The sequence below is a fragment of the Equus caballus genome, chromosome 25 (assembly GCF_041296265.1).
Source record: "Equus caballus isolate H_3958 breed thoroughbred chromosome 25, TB-T2T, whole genome shotgun sequence".
Taxonomy (NCBI): domain Eukaryota; kingdom Metazoa; phylum Chordata; class Mammalia; order Perissodactyla; family Equidae; genus Equus; species Equus caballus.
In genome coordinates this window covers 30,060,453-30,077,109 of record NC_091708.1, presented here as the reverse complement: position 1 = coordinate 30,077,109, position 16,657 = coordinate 30,060,453, and the positions used below count along the sequence as shown (strand labels likewise).

Sequence of the window (16,657 nt, the reverse complement as noted above, 5' to 3'; positions counted from 1 at the left end):
ATTCATGCTGAATTCATGTTTTGATTATTGGTTAACATGTGTTGGCTAATTTTCTTAGTATTAACTTTCCTCATATGGGAAAGTGTGGGTGTTTTTATTTTGATGTTTATTTTCCTCACTACCTCTCTTCTCACCCCTCCTTGCATCATCCACACATTTATATGCAAATATTCTTTGAGGGGCTGTGGTGCACCAGTCCCTATTCTAGCTCTGGGGACAACTACTGTACAAAATACACAAAAATCACTCCCTGCATGGAGCTTACATTCCCAAGGCAGGAAATAAACAATAAACATAATACACATATAAATCATGAGCATATTAATGATCTTGTAATTACCCACACCTGTTCCTCCAGGGCTCCTGGTCCAGAATGCTCAGGGCTCCTGCTCTCCAGTGATACAGAGCAGAACTACTCAATGGGCAGTCCACAGACTGATGCTGACCCACAGACTATAACCTGCCTATGTCACGATACTTGTCTCATGAAATTGGTTAAGTGTGCACGTCCTGCTTCGGCGGCCCGGGGTTTGCCAGTTCGTATCCCGGGTGCGGACATGGCACCGCTTGGCAAGCCATGCTGTGGTAGGCGTCCCATGTATAAAGTAGAGGAAGTTGGGCATGGATGTTAGAAATTTAGAGAGAGACTCTGGAAACTTTTACAACCATTTGACAAAGCAATTTTATTTCTGTTGAATCTAACACAACAAAATTTGGCCTTGTATTTTGTCTGTCTATTTTTTATTTCATTTCTCAATTTGCCGTCATTGTATTTTACTTAAATAAAAGTCTGTGATGAAGTAGAAAAAAATCTTCCATGTTGTTTCAACACAAAGTCTAAGAAGCACCAGTATAGAGGTTCTTATGATGTGGGAACCAAGCGAGGAAGGGCTTTGTTAACTTCTCGATTGCAAAGCTGTGTCTGTGTCCCTCCTCCTCTGTAAGTGTGCAGCATTATGGAAATCTCATCCTGCTGTGGCAGCTGGAAAGTTGAGTTTTTCAGCTTGTCTTTGTGGGGTGAGCATTTTAGCCCCAACTTTGAGCAATCAATTTGCCATAGAACGTTTCAGTTCCAATTATCTGGTGGGCATAGAAAGGATTCTCAAAAAATAGCTAATTCTACCACTTGACAGAAATTCAGGTTCTTTTGCACTCTGAGATTTCTTCTTGGTTCAAACTGACCTCTGGATGAAATGGTGAAAGGGATGCTAAACTGACCGCCAGAATTCCCAATTTCAGATATTGGCTTGGCCACTGACTTACTGGAGACCTTAGCAAGCCACTAATCTCTTTTACCAGTTAACCTTCATTATTTTTAAAATAACTCTTTCAGACAAGTAAGGGAGGATTATTTTTCTAAAAGAGGAAAAATTCATGGGCCTGGACCAGTGGCACATTGGTTAAGTGCGCACATTCTGCTTCGGTGGCCCGGGGTTCACCGGTTCAGATCCCGGGTGCAGACACAGCACCGCTTGGCAAGCCATGCTGTGGTAGGCGTCCTACATATAAAGTAGAGGAAGCTGGGCATGGATGTTAGCTCAGGGCCAGTCTTCCTCAGCAAAAAGAGGAGGATTGGCAGCAGATGTTAGCTCAGGGTTAGTCTTCCTCAAAAACAAAAGAGGAAAAGTTCAGAAAAGTGCAGTGACTTGGCCGAGGTCACTTATCCTGACAAACCTAGGTCTGTCCCAAAGTCCATGTATGCTATCTTATAACATACCACAGTTGGATGGTGTCCTATCCTTGGAAATATCAAAGGTGGTGGAATTTAAACACTGCTGCCAGATACCAGTATTTTTTACATGGCAGGGGTTTGGAATCTGGTCTCAGTTGGAGAGTGCTCAGCGAACCCTGCCTGTGGCTGCTGTAGCATTGCTTGCAGATGCTTAGGTGTAACAGCTAACACACCACTAAATGCTTCCCCATTGTCAGAGCTTAGAAGCTGTGACTGACAGGCGCTAGACAAGGGGCGCTAGATAAGCTATGGAAGAGCACATGACCTTGACAACTGACAATGTGTTTACCCAGATACAGCTTGGAAGCCGCTGAGGAAAGGATTTGATTCACCTGGGGGCCGATTTGTACAATCCTGATGGTTCGTTTCCCTCTCTCCTTCACATCCCTCTCCTTTATGCCTGGTGTCTTTTGCACAGTCTGACTCCAATATCTAGCTACATTCTCTCTTGAATACAGGTCAAATTCTACTTCAAAAAATTACAATCACAAAGAAGAATTTCGTGGAACAAAACTATGTCTGTTCTTTGGTATTTGACTCCTAGGGACAATGCTTTCTCTATCTAGTTACAACAAAGTTTGAGCTCTTGTACAAACACTTTCCTTGAACACTATCCATGTAATATTAATTCTCAAAGCGATGTTTCCTCATGTCTGCATCCTTCATGAAAGATTTAAATGCATTCAAACATCATACACCGCTGGTGGGAAGGCAAACTGGTGCAGCCACTGTGGAAAACAGTATGGAGATTTCTCAAAAAATTAAAAATAGAAATACCATATGACCCAGCCATCCCACTACTGGGTATTTATCCAAAAATGTGGAATCAACACTTCCAAGAAATATATGCCCCTCTATGATCATCTCAGCATTATTCACAATAGCCAAGACATGGAAGCAACCCAAGTGCCCACCAAAGGGGGAATGGATAAAGAAGACATGGTATATATATATATATATATATATATATATATATATATACACACAATGGAATGCTACTCAGTCATAAAAAAGCTAAAATGATGCCATTTGCAAGAACATGGATAGATCTTGAGGATATTACACTGAGCGAAATAAGCCAGACAGATAAAGACAAACACTGTGTGATTTCAGTCATTTGCAAAAGATAAACAAACACATGGATAAGGAGAACAGATTACCAGAGGAGAAGGGGGTAGGGGGAGGGTGAAAGGGGTAAAGGGGCACGTATGTATGGTGATGGATAAAAACTAGACTATTGGTGGTGAACACGATACAGTCTACACAAAAACTGATATATAATAATGTATACCCGAAATTACACAATGTTATAAGTCAGTATGACCTCAATAAAATAATTGTTTAAAAAATATTAAAATGCACAGGCAAGCATTATTTTGTTTAATCTTTGAAATAGCAGTTGATTATTAAAATATCAAAACTATCCCTAATTATCACAGATTAGGAAATTGAGGCTCAAAGAAGTAAATCAACCAAGGATCCATCACACATTGCAGGAATTGGGGTCTTTGGCTTCTAAACATTCTCTCTGCCGTGTAATATTCTATTTTACAGATAGCTCTATGAGACCCCTTTTCCCTGAAACTAAGGGTAGTAGCTAAGGTGTTTGTATGTTTCATGTCCTGCCATCAAGGAGCAAATGCCAAGCGAGTTCCTAAGTATTTACTAGGATGAGCTATGTCTGTAATATCCTTTATTCCCTTTCCATCTCAAAGATCCTGACAGCCAAAACAAAATTGGGGATGAAAATATTCACATAATGAGGGGAAAAGGGAATGGAGATGGCACCTTTTCTCTCATTTTGGCTTGAAATATTGGGATTTCACTATAGATGGGGGATCATCCCTGTCTGACCTCTTGGTCTAGGAATGCAGTGTTTTTATTAGGCCAGTGAGGGCAGCCTAGTGGAAACAGACAGCTATGGAGTTGGACGAAAGCAGCCCTGCCACTTAGTACTCTGGGCTGTGCAGGTTGGGTGAAATGGGTCCAAGCAAAGGACTTTTTAAACTATAAAGAGTTATACAAATATTAGTTCTTACCTTGTCCATTTTGCACTTTTGCAAACAGCGTAAATTCTATTCCAAGGATGTGTTAACTTGTAGAGATCCCAAACTGTGGACACGTGTGGCAATAGTGATTGCAATTAAATGTAGTGTGACCTTGGGGAAATCATGTAACTTTTCTGTTGTTGCTGTGCTCCTCATAGAACAACCAAACAACATTATCTTTACTCTCGCCTTGAGACAAGCAAGGTTGTTTATAATTAGGACTATATAATCACGCGTTTATGATCCTGGGTTGTGTGTGTGTCTGTGCACCTGTATGCATTTGCGCACACACTCTCCTTTTGCAAATGAAATGTAAATTCCTTGAAGTCAAGAACTATATTTCTTTTAGTCTGTAACTTTTATATCATTAGGGAATGGAAATACAATTACTGACTACCAAAGCAGGAAGAGACTTTAGTCTCATTTAGTCTAACTCTCTTCATTTTATAGATAAAGAAATAGGAACCCTATGTATAGATAGTAGGTGATTTGCCTAAGATCACCCAACAGAGGTTGGATTTAAATCAGATGTTTTGATTTCAGGTCCTTGTTATTTCCATTATATCTTACAATAGATACATGTTATAAAATTTTCGAAATGAATGAGGAGCAGCTAAAAGGCATTTAGATGAGCATTTCATGTAGTAGAAAGCAAGTTCAGTGGTCAAAGAAATTTTAATAAATGCTGTCCTTCAAGAACTTTGTTTTTTTATGCTAATATAAGTTAAGAATCTCCAAAAGATAGTAGGTTGGTTTTTCAAAAATTCTTTGAACAAAGAATCCTTTTGGAGGACAATAGCAATTATAGTAAATATCCAATAAACATAAATGGATAAATAAACAAAAAATAGAAGACATTGTCCTAGGATTTCAACCTGAGACCTGATTTCCTGTCATGTTTATCCGTCTATAACCTGTGTCATCTTGGACAAGGCTCTTCAGTCTCTGTAATATGATTCCTTTTCCTAAGGTGGTTATAGGATGACCTGCCCAACCTACCTCAAGTGGCAGTCATGAAGGTCAAATTTCTTTGGAACCACAGAACCTGGTGTAACGAACAGCTTTCGTTTTAAGCACCAGCCACTCTCCTTTCATTTGGGGAACAATAGTCGTTTTTTTCCTGGGAACTACATTTTCCCCTCACTCCATCTGCTGGAGTCCCATTGGCACTACCATGTTCTGATATGAACCTGACCCCCCCAGCCAGAGTCAACAGGTCAAGAAGTGCACATCTCACTAAAGCTGAACCAGTAATTTTCGCCACTGAGATTCTAGCTTTGGAGATGAGAGAGAGGCAGGCAGTCACTCTCTGTGGCTAAAGTTGTAAGGTCTCTCATCTCTCTTCATCATTTCCTTTGTTCACTACTAGCCATAACCCTCAAATAGTCCAAACTGTGTTCCATCTGTTGGCTTTTCCACTTATTCCTTCTCCCAACAATGAGTTTTCCTCAGATATTTGCAGAGCTGACACCTTCTCACCATTCAGGCCTCAACTCCTAAGTCACCTCCTCTAATCATTTAACAAAGTAGCACCCCTTGTCATTCTGTGTTACATGACTCTGTTTTATCTGCTTCATAGCTCATCTCAGTAGCTGAAATTATCTTGTTTGCTATATGTGTTTATTGTCTGACTCTCCTGCAAAACATAGACTCCTCCAGGACAACAATTTTGTCTTATTCATCCCCTGCCTCCCCAGCTCTCAGAGCAATGTGTAACACATACTCATTGATTCATAAGTTGGTGGGAAGTCTCTATGCCCATAATGATTTTCCAAGATAGGAAGCATTGTCCTCACTTGACAGTGGGAGAAACAGAAACCCCATGGACATAGTCATTTGTCCAAGAACCCACAGTTATGAAAAAAAGAGAGGAGTGGTCATCTCCCACTTGTCGAATGGCTTCTCTAGAATCCATCTGCTGGAAGCTCATTGATTTTATATTAACAAGATCTTTTTTTTGTCTTGTTTTGTTTTTCGCAAGAGGAGAGAGTAGCATAGAGGCATGAAGGATCTGAGCAGGTATCACATGCCAGTCAATGCGTTTAGTACCATTAGGCATCACAGAGAGACTACCATACAACCACAACATCCTTTTCTCCCGCCTGTGTCCAGACTTGTTTTCCAAGCAGCCCCTGCTACAAGTCTGGAATATTTTGGAAGGCCGTAGGTATCACTACTGTTGCAGCTGCCAACCTTCTAACACTGACACTGTTTTGTCATCAGCAGGCCTGGATAAGCATTAGTAATAAGAGAGAGGAGAGGAGAAACATCCTCTTGCTTTCTGCTTTTCTGCTGGACACCAGTGGACTTTGTTTTACCTGGGAAATATTTTTTTAAAGGTCCAGGAAAGAAAGCCAATAATTGCCAGAGCAAAGAATGACCCCTACATGTGCTATTCCTGCAGCGATTTGGAGTAAGATTCTGTTTGTTTGATTTTCCACAAGGTCAGACCTAGCTGAGATTGGCAGAGTAAATACTTCCACCTCTGTTCTGCTGCCAACTCGGGAAAGAAGCTGAGTTCTGGCCCATTTTTCACCTTGGATAAACCTCAATCAAGACAAGTAGAATAAACCCAAGGTCACGCAGAAAGTCAGATATTAATATTCTGAAATATTTGACTTAATGTTCAACACTTGGCATCATTAACTCCTTTAATATTTACAGCAATCCTACAAAGTAGACGTTGTTACCTAAAAGGAAGTTGAAATCAAGAGAGGTTAAATGACTTGTCCAAGATCACACAGCTAGGAAATCATATAGAATTTGGACCTATGAATGCTGGGCTATTTCTGTTCTCCCACCTGGGTCAGCCCAACTAACTAGCGTTTTTGGAGAAGAGGTCTTCCTTGTGATCCTTGCAGCTTCACATACCGTCACAGGAGAATGTTCCCATTTCACATACCTTTATGAGTGTTACCTCTCAGAACTGGGCTGTACCAAGCCTCTTGCATTTCCATGGCAACTGCCGCTTCTGTTCTTGTTTCTCATTCCCCATTTCATATTATTCATCTCAGGGAGGTACAGACGGCAAAAACAAGTCAGAAGCAGATGTCAGGTCCAGATGCTTAGCTGTCCCCACAAAGCCCAGAAGCAACAGTCAGTACCATTCCGGATTAGGGAAAACGGCTAGCAAATGGATGTTTCTCCAGTAATCCTCCCCTCCTGGGTAAATAGTTAGCCTGGAAGCCTCCCCATCTGCATACCTGTGACCCCAGGTAGGTAGTTTAACCTTTTCAAACTTCAGTTTCTCCTTTATAAAATGGTCATATAATAACGGTGGTACCTATCTCATAAGGTTACTGAGCAGATTAAATACTTTAATGCATAAGAAGTATCTAGGGCAATACCTGATATTTAGTAAATGCTCAACAAATTGTAGTTCTTTGCAGCTTGTTTTTTTCTCAATTACTATTTTCATGGACCTGGAGCGAGCTAAACCCTGTGTATACTGACAGGCTGACCTTTCTTTTTCTCTGAGAAAGATTCACCCTGAGCTAACATTTGTGCCAGTCTTCCTCTATTTTGTATGTGGGTCATCACCTCCGTGTCTGGGAGCCAAACCCGGACGGCCAAGTGGAACATGCCAAACTGAACCACTAGGCAACAGGGCCAGCCCACAGCTGACTTTTTGAGAGTTCTTTTTACCCATAAGGCTGATTTTAGCATTTACTTTGATTTTCCTAGATAAACACTTGGGACTTGTTGGTCTGACTGCCTACAGTCCCCTGGAGTTTACTGTGCCTGCTTGCTACCCCTCTAGAAATGGCACAGGACCATGTGGCTCACCTATTTCCATCACCCAGGATACCAGCCCTCTCCCAGGCAGAGCTATTGGGCTTCAGCCAGAACTGTCATTCCCTGAGACCCAGGCCTGCACTCTTCCTGGACTAATTCATCCTTAGGAGATCCCTGTACATAAGAACATGCATGCTGGGGGTTCCCTGCGGGAAAGAACCTGCTGTATTCATTTCTGTATTTTAGCATCTGGCTCCAGCCTAAGAAAAAGAGAGCACTCATTGTGTTTTTCCAAGAGAATTTCTATGCAAATTCCTACCTTGTTGTGAGCTCCTTAATAACAACAAGCAACTATATCAACTTAGTGATTACTATGTCTAGACACCGTGCTAAGCACTTTATACACATAATCTTAGGAAATTTATGGAACAAACCTATGAAAATATACTATCATTAGCCCCATTTCAAAGATTAGAGAATTAAGCTCAGAGTGAGCAATCATAACAGCCAAGATTGGACCCAGGCTATCAGACTCCAGAGACTATTATTTCAAGGAAAGCACAATGATCATCTCTTCCCTGCTTTTACCCAATGCCAGAGTTCCCACTATTCTGACGGCAGCAAATGGGGAGCCAGCACCTCCAGTGGTGGGGAGCTTACTGCTTCACAAGGCAGTGTAGCTTTAGTCTTAGATGGTGCCAACTGCCAGAAAGTTCTTCCTCATACTGAGTTCAATCATTTCTTGGAGTTTCCCCCACCCCATCAGTTCTGGATCTGCCCTCTGGAGGAACGTAGAGAGAAGGTCCCATGCCTTTCTCATATGTTAACCCTTGCGCTATAATTAAATCAGTCTCCTGCTTACTCCCACTCAAGAAGATGGGTCTAAAGCAAGGGAGGATATGCTAAAAGCTAATTAGTTATTTTTAAAAATCTATGATAATGACACTAGCTAATACCTTATAAAGCACTTGATATTTTTCTCTAAACTCTTTTTCTCCATACCTGGGTATATGCCTCTAAGTTTGCAAAGAAAGAACATTCTCCCATTGCTGTTACAGCAGCCATCACTAGATTGGTGAACCCCACTATCTACGGATGTTGGCTACTTATTAAATCCTGCTTCTGTAGTCCATGCAGCTAAACGACTGGTTGGGGATGATTTAGTGGATTGTGACTACTTCTCTTTGATTTCTTTCCCACTAAAATTGCATCACGCCAGAGTGAAGGCAAACTACTGTCTTTGTGTTAAGAGTGAGTTCTGACATACTGGACAGAGTGAGCTCTTGGAAAAATTAGCAGAATTATTAGTTAAAGCCCCTTCTTGGAGATTGGCCCCAGCCTGCCCTTTACCGCTAGGACGGATGATAGTATTGAGTGGGAACAAAAGAGGAGTAAGCAATGGGTATGAGTCAGGAAAAATAGCATCATGCATGCATTAGGGACTTTAGCCTCAGTGTCTGTAGCATATACTATTGGTACCCCACCCATATGTCTTTGGCCCATGCCGGAAGTTCTGAGGGTTCAGTGAACAAATTCTGTACACACCATCACTTTCTTGCCTGTAGCACCTGTTTGTCTCTCCCTAAAGGCTTTCTCCGGCTTTAGGAATGATATCAACCCACATGTGGGTCAAGATGGAAGATCCAAGGGGTTAATGACCCCAGGAGCAAACTCAACCTACAAGGAATGGGAGTTGGTGGTTAAACAACCCAGCTTCCTTGCTCCTCGGTGGGACAGCTATGAGCTGTGCTCTACCTAGTCTCCAAAAGGGTCCCCAGAGGGCCTGAATGTCACTTGACCCCTCAACGCATCCACTATTGGCTTTCCTCCTTACTCACTCCCTCACCTTGTGTCCTGGGATTGCCTCCCAGATAGATTATTTCTATTTGCATTCAAATCCTTGTCCCAGTGTCTGCTTGTGGAGAAACCCAAGCTAAAAGTGTTCTTGCCAATATTTAAATGGTGGTTGTAACCTACTTTATAGGGTTGTCGGGGGAATTAAACAGTGTTTGCAACATTTTGGCGCAGAGCCTGGCCCATGAGTTCTAGGCAAAAAAAAAAAGCAGCACATTCTCCTCTTTATCTCTGTCGCATCATCCTTGTTCTCATTTTCTTCTTTCCCCTCCTGGAGCTTCTCTTCCCCACTTTCTTAGGGTGAGTGAGAATTTTATCCGAGAAACAAATTTTATTAGTCATTAAACATAAAGTTTAAAAGCAGGCACTCAAGACAAATCAAAAGGAGGGACACAAAAATAAGTTCAAATCTGGTAACAAGTTTTTGTAACTTTGATTAAGACAAAGGGCTACCGTACTTGGGGCTCACTTTTATTGAATACTGGCTCTACTTCACCTGATTAGATGAACTGAGCAACCTTTGTAAGTGAAGCGAAAAATGAGATACACTGATACTCTCTGTAAACGACACATGATATACAAAGGCAAAAATAGACATTTTAAAAGAGTAGCCAAAAAATATCCTTATGGTATTATCAGTGTTGGGGGTCTTGGGCAAGGGTCAACAAAATATGGTTCAATGCCTACTTTTTGTAAATAAATTTTATTGGAACGCAGCCATGATTATTTGTTTATGCGTCATCTATGGCTGCTTTTGCACTACAAGGCAGAGCTGAATAGTTGCAACAGCAAATTTATAGCCCACAAAGACTAAAATATTTCTTCTCTGGCCCCTCACAGAAAAAGTTTACTGACTCTTGATCAAGGACACTGCTTTGATTTAAAAAGAAATGTATAAAGTACCAAGAAAGCATAAATAGGAAAATTATTTTTACACCTTTTTTTATAATCCCACACCATGAATAGTATATGCTGTCCCATAATTCTCCAGTTATATATATTTTTTTCCTTTGCTTTTTAGTCCAAAGAATACTTTAGTGGACAATAGAGATGGCCATCCAAAAACAAAACCAAAACCACCCTTTCTTTTTTGAATTATAAAAGAGATATGAAAATTAAGATTGGAAATGACAAGATTTGACAAGGCAATATTGTTGACCAACGGGTCGCCACCACAACCCCACCTCCATCCTAAAGGGAAAATAGAATCTATTCTAAGAGTTGTCCAAGTCTTAGCAGCTCTATACATAACAAACATGAAGCATGATCCTTTTAAAAAACAACCTAAATTCTACATAATGCATGCACATATTCTTAAACTGATCTGTTAGAGATGCTAAAAAAAGATTGCATATATTTCAATTTTCCCAAAATGTCTCTTTCTCCAACACCAACTATTTTTTCTCCCTTACAAAGCTCCAGAAATTCTGGAGATCTTCCTAAAAAAAAATACAGGTCTGAACATGTTATTCCACAGCCTAAAAGCCTCCAAAGATTATCTTTTTATACAGATTAATTTCAAAGACTTTGATTCCCGTGTCTACTTAGCTTTTCAATCTCGTATCCTGATAACAACATCCCACACTGTGCCACTTTGCACAGCCAGCCATACTCTTTTACTGCCACTCTGAACCATGCACTCTTTCATCCCCAGGCTTTTGTTCACTTTGTTCTCTCTGCCTAGAACAACCCCCTGTCCCAATATAAATCTTTTTGAATGTCCTCTTTTATGACTCCCGCCCAGATATTACCTACCCCTAGTGGCCTTCCTGAGTTCTCTTAGTCAGAATTAGTCTCTACTCCTGTCCTCTGTCTCTTGGTTAACATTCCTTTCATCTACCTAGTGCTCAAGCCTGAAATCTGGAATCATTCTCATATCTTCCTCTCCTTCACTCCTCATATCCAGTCCATCTCCCAGCTTTGTTCATCCAAACCTCAACATACATATTGAATCTATCATGCCTACTTTAAGCCACTATCATCTCACTACTGGACACCTGTTTATCTTTTCCTCTCATATCCATCCTTGTTTGCCTCCAACGCATTCTCCATGCGAATAGACTAATCTTGTGTGTGTGTGTGTGTGTGTGTGTGAGAGAGAGAGACAGAGACAGAGACAGAGAGGAAGATTGGCCCTGAGCTCACATCTGTTGCCAGTCTTCCTGTTTTTACTTGAGGAAGATTGTGGCTGAGCTAACATCTGTGCCAGTCTTTCTCTATTTTATATGTGGGACGCCACCACAGCATGGCTTGATGAGCAGTGTGTAGGTCCACACCTGGGATCCAAACCTGCAAACCCCAGGCCACTGAAGCCAAGCGTGCAAACTTAACCACTCCACCACTGGGCCAGCCTCTAGACTAATCTTTTAAAACACAAATCAGATCATATTGCTCCTTTGGTTAAACTTTCTGGTGGCCTCCCTTTACATTTGGAATGAAATTTAAATATCTTAATGAGACCTGCAAAGTCATGCATGTTCCGGACCCCTCACGCCAACCAGTCTCCAACCTGCTCTAATCCTGTGTAAACGCCAACCAACATCAGAAACTTTGTGATTCTTTATGTTACATCTGGAATGCTCTCTTCCTCACTCTTTACTTGCTTGTCCTAATTCTCCATTTATAACAAACAGAAAAGTCAATTCATTTGAGATGCTTTTCCTAACTCTGGAAACCAAATCAGAGTATCTTCCATGACCTTGTTTCACAGCACTTGGTTATCTTCATTCATAGACTTACTGCAACTTGCAAATTATATATTTACATATGAGTAACTCTAGAATGTTTGTCTTTCCTACTAGTCTGTAATCTGTAAATTTATGAACCATGTTTTCTTGTTCAACACTCTATGCCCAGTGCCTCTCAGTGTTTAGTACACAATAGGCCCTTATTAAATATTTGCTCAGAGGAGAAACAAACAAATGAATAATAGAATGAATGAATGAATTATATGTCATATTGAACATATATCACACAGTTGAACTCAAGTTATTGTAGTTACAACAGCTTATCTGATATCAGATTTTTTATGTGCATTCCTGTTTCCCTTTCTGAAACGTAAGGGCTTATGGGCAGGCAGCATCAATTATTCAGCATGGATGTCCCACAGATCCTACAACCTGGGCCCTCCATAAATATAAGTTGATGGGAATCAGTTACCTTACTCGTTTGATTGCAATGTAACCTCCTTGAGGGCACAAGCATAAGATATACAGCTTTTAATCTCCAGTGCCTGACACATAGTAGGTGTTGAATAAATGCTTGATGAATGGATGCATGCATGCATTTCTCTTATCAGGAAATCAACAAGTCAACACTCTACCAATGGGCTCAGGAAGGCAAAAGCAAGGACAGACTTGGCGTTTTTCCTCTTGCCATTCCCCTTTTAGCATTGCTGGGTCATTTTCTTCCAGGTTCATTTCAGTTCATTACATGTCTGTTAGAATCTACTCTGGGGAGTCACTGTGCTCAGCCAGGGGTTTAGAATACTGTGTAAGACTCAGCCCTTGATTTAAGAAGCTCACTGTCTGGAAAGTAGAGAAGAACTTGAGCATATAAGGATGACATAGGTATAGTAGAAGCTGTTTGGTACTCCACCCAGAGGTCATTTACAGGGTCAGTGGACTGAGCTCTACCTATTGTGCGTATTGGCTGCTGGGGGTTCACAAGGAGCTCCCCTTTCTTATTGAGAGAACTGCCTTTGATGGCCCAGAGCCACCCACCTCCACTAAATGATACTGAGATATAAAAGGCAGCCATCCTACTTCAAGGAGAGACAACCCTGTAGTTTGGTTTTTGCTCCAGAGTCCTGTCCTGTGGGTCAGCCCAGGGCTAGGCTGTGTCTCAGACCACATCTTTGGCTCTTTCCCCTTCCTTACTCTACTTCAGTCCCTCCTTTACAGGTTTTTACTGAAGAATTTTCCCTTTGTAAATCACAAGGGCCCAAACTCCTGTCTCAGGCTCTGCTTCTGAAGAACATCACCTAAGCCATTACAAGATAGATGAGTTGATAAGGTGAGTGCATGGAGCTATGGGAGCACAGGAGACAGTATTAGATTTGGCCTAGAGATAGAAAGACTGGGAGGGCTCTTGGGAGAGGGGTACCTGAGCTGAACCTTTTGTAGCTATGAAATATTTCAAATCTATAGAAATGTACAAGAATAATACAATATCACAAAACACTCACACACTCCCCAACTGGATTTAACTGACACCAATATTGTTTCATAGATGCTTCAAAATTTACACAGAATTAAAGATTACCAATATAGTAGAAACTTCTTTGAGGGCCTTTTCGATTTTATACTCTTTCTTTTATTTCCAGAAGCAACTCCTAGCCCAGTGATGCTGTTAGAACTTCACCATCATATTTTTGTATTTGTACATATCCATGAACAACTCATATCATGATTTCATGTGTTATAAGAAGTACATACATTAATACCATACATAAACTTTGTCAACTTCCTTTTTCACTCTGAATCTTACTTTTTTGTGACCTACCCATGTTACTACATACAGATCTGTGCATTCATTTCCATTGCTAGGTGGCATTCTACTACTGTGCTTTGCCTTGTCTCCTTTTTGCCTCCTTTCCTACTTTCTACTAAATTGAAAATTTTATCGTATTTCTCCTTTTTAAAATTGGAAGTTACATATTCTATTTGGATTAATTTAGAGATTACTCTTCAATTTTAAACATGCATGCTGTATTTAATAAGTTTAAAGTGAATACTGTGAGGTACATAGGACCCCCTAACTATGAAATCTCTTACCCAATATCCCATGTACTTGGCAAGTATTTTATTTCCACCTTCTTAAAAACCCTTCCATTATTAGTGTATGTATGTGTGTATACACATATATGTATGTGTATTTTTGAAGTTTATATTTATTTAGTGTTTATTGTATGCTTAATACTGTTCACTCAACACTACTCCTTATGTCTCACACTTTACATTTAGGTTCAATTTTCTTTTTACTCCAGTTCATCCTTTAATAGTTCTTCTGGAAAGGCCAGCGAGTAGACAAATTACTTCACTCTTTTTTTCTGTCTGACAATGTCTTCATTTTAATCTTATTTCCAAATGATAGATTAAACTGGGTGTAGAATGTCAGGTTGACAGTGGTCAGCCTAACAGCTATCTCTTTGTTGGTAATTTCTCTTTCCTTTTTTTGTAACTTTTAAGAATTTATCTTTGATACTCAATCATATTGATGTAAAATATCTTGGGTATAGATTTTATTTCTTATCTAGGACCCTCTATGTTGATTCGATCTGTTTTTGAAACTGGGCAAATACTGTACGATTCAACTTATATGAGGTATACAAAACAGTCAAGTTCATAGAAACAGAAGGTAGAATGGTAGTTACCAGGGGCTGAGACTAAAAGGAAATGAGGGGCTGTTGTTTAACGGGTATACAGTTTCAGATTTATAAAATGAAAAATTTCTGGAATTCTGTTTCACAACGGTGTGAATATACAAAACACAACCGAGCTGTATATTTAAAAATGGCTAAGATAGTGAATTTTATGTAATGAATTTTTTTATCACAATAAAAAAACTGGAAAAAAATTAGCCAATTCTCCTATGAATGTCACTCTCCTCTGGATTTACATTCTCTTTATTAGATGCATACTGGGTAGTCTTAGTCTACCCTCTAGGTCTAATTTTATCATTTCTCTCCTTATATCTATGAACTGCATTTGAGTAATTTCCTCAAAGCTATATTCCAGTTCACTAATTCTCTTTTCTTCTAGTTTCTTGTATCATCCATCCATTGTGTTTTTAATATGCACAAATACATTAATTTCTATAATTTCTCCTTAATTCTTTTTAAAAATTCACCTATTATTTTTCCATATTTTGTTGCTCTTGACTTATTATACTGCATTCATTTATCTCCTTTTACCACTTTAAATATTCTTACTTTAGAATCTCTGTCAGATTGTCTAATTGTCCAGTTCATTCAGCATGAATTTTTCCACTTGCCCATATGCTGATTCTCCTTCACTGTGGCTTGTTTCCTTGTGTGGAACATAATTTTTACCAGGAAGTCATCTCAGTAGGCATGGTTATGTGGGAGTGACTTGTGCTTTGTCTTATGGAAGCATCCCTATGGATTAGTTTGAGATTAGCTGGGGTTTTTTAATATTAATTTTTTATTTTGGAGTCTTAACACCTCAAAGACTATTGAATTTGAACTCTATGAGTAGGGTTCTGGTTTCCACTTATGGCCCTGGAAGTGGAGGGCTTTAGTAAAATCCATATTTCATTGATAGGTCATTCTTTAAGGCTCTTGTCTGTCTAGGGTTTCAGTTCACCCAGGGGAGCAGAGCCCATATTCATTTATATAAACTTCCTCACCCCCCCCCCCACCCCCCACCATGAATTAAGGAGCAGTCTACAGTAACAGCTCCACCTCCAGGTCCCTCTGCAATGCTGGCATTGTGGGTTTCCCTCTCCCTGCTTTCAGATTGACTATTATTTACTTTTTCATTATATTTTATCTAACATTTTTTATGTATATAGAGTAGGAGGTGAGGTGAATCTTTCCATGTAAGCCTCTGAGTCGTATACATGAGTGAGTTAGTCAGGCCAACAGAGTAGGAAAGGGTATGTCAACTAGAGAAAAAGCATAAGAAAAGAAGTGGGAAACAGCATTGTGGACTCCTTGGTGACTTAGCGTAGGTGGAGGCTGGGGCTCTGAGCTGCCTCGATCCAGGCTGCTCCCCAGTCCCAACACAGTCAGCTACTAGAAGGAAGGCTGTGCAAATTGCAAACATGAGCAACAGATAAAACTGGGGTCAGAGATGATGGCGCTGTGTCTGCCATGAAACTGGAGACATTGAGGTGGGGGGCAAGTAAGGCACTCTGAAAAAAAGCCAAGTCAGAAAATGAAGTAAATAAATGGATCTGCTGCGATCAACTCAAAATATTCTGAGAGTGGGGCAGGCTCAACTGGATGTTTCTGACCGAGGCAACCCCTGGCCTGGCAAACCACATACCTTACACACAAGTGTGAAATGTACATGCGCATGTGCATGTGCGTTACTGCAGAGGGGATTCAAGGTTGGGGAATAAACTTTTGAGCAGAACATGCTTCTTCTCCCATGTCCTCATGGCTGGCCTTTTGCGGTGCATGTGGGTGGTATAAAAACTTGGCTCCCGAACGTGTGAGGAACTTGGTGCCAGGGAGAGAGCAGTTTGAAAGTGGAGTATCTGGAAGAGCTGGAGAGGGAAAGATGGGACGGGTGTTGGAGCAGCACTCTATCCTTGCTATTCA

General features: G+C 40.4%; 1 long non-coding RNA gene across 3 annotated transcripts in view; it reads left to right on the top strand.

Moving 5' to 3' along the window:
* LOC111771936 (uncharacterized) overlaps positions 1–16,657 on the top strand; it is a 139,366-nt gene that overhangs the window by 109,957 nt on the left and 12,752 nt on the right. The window lies entirely within an intron of this gene.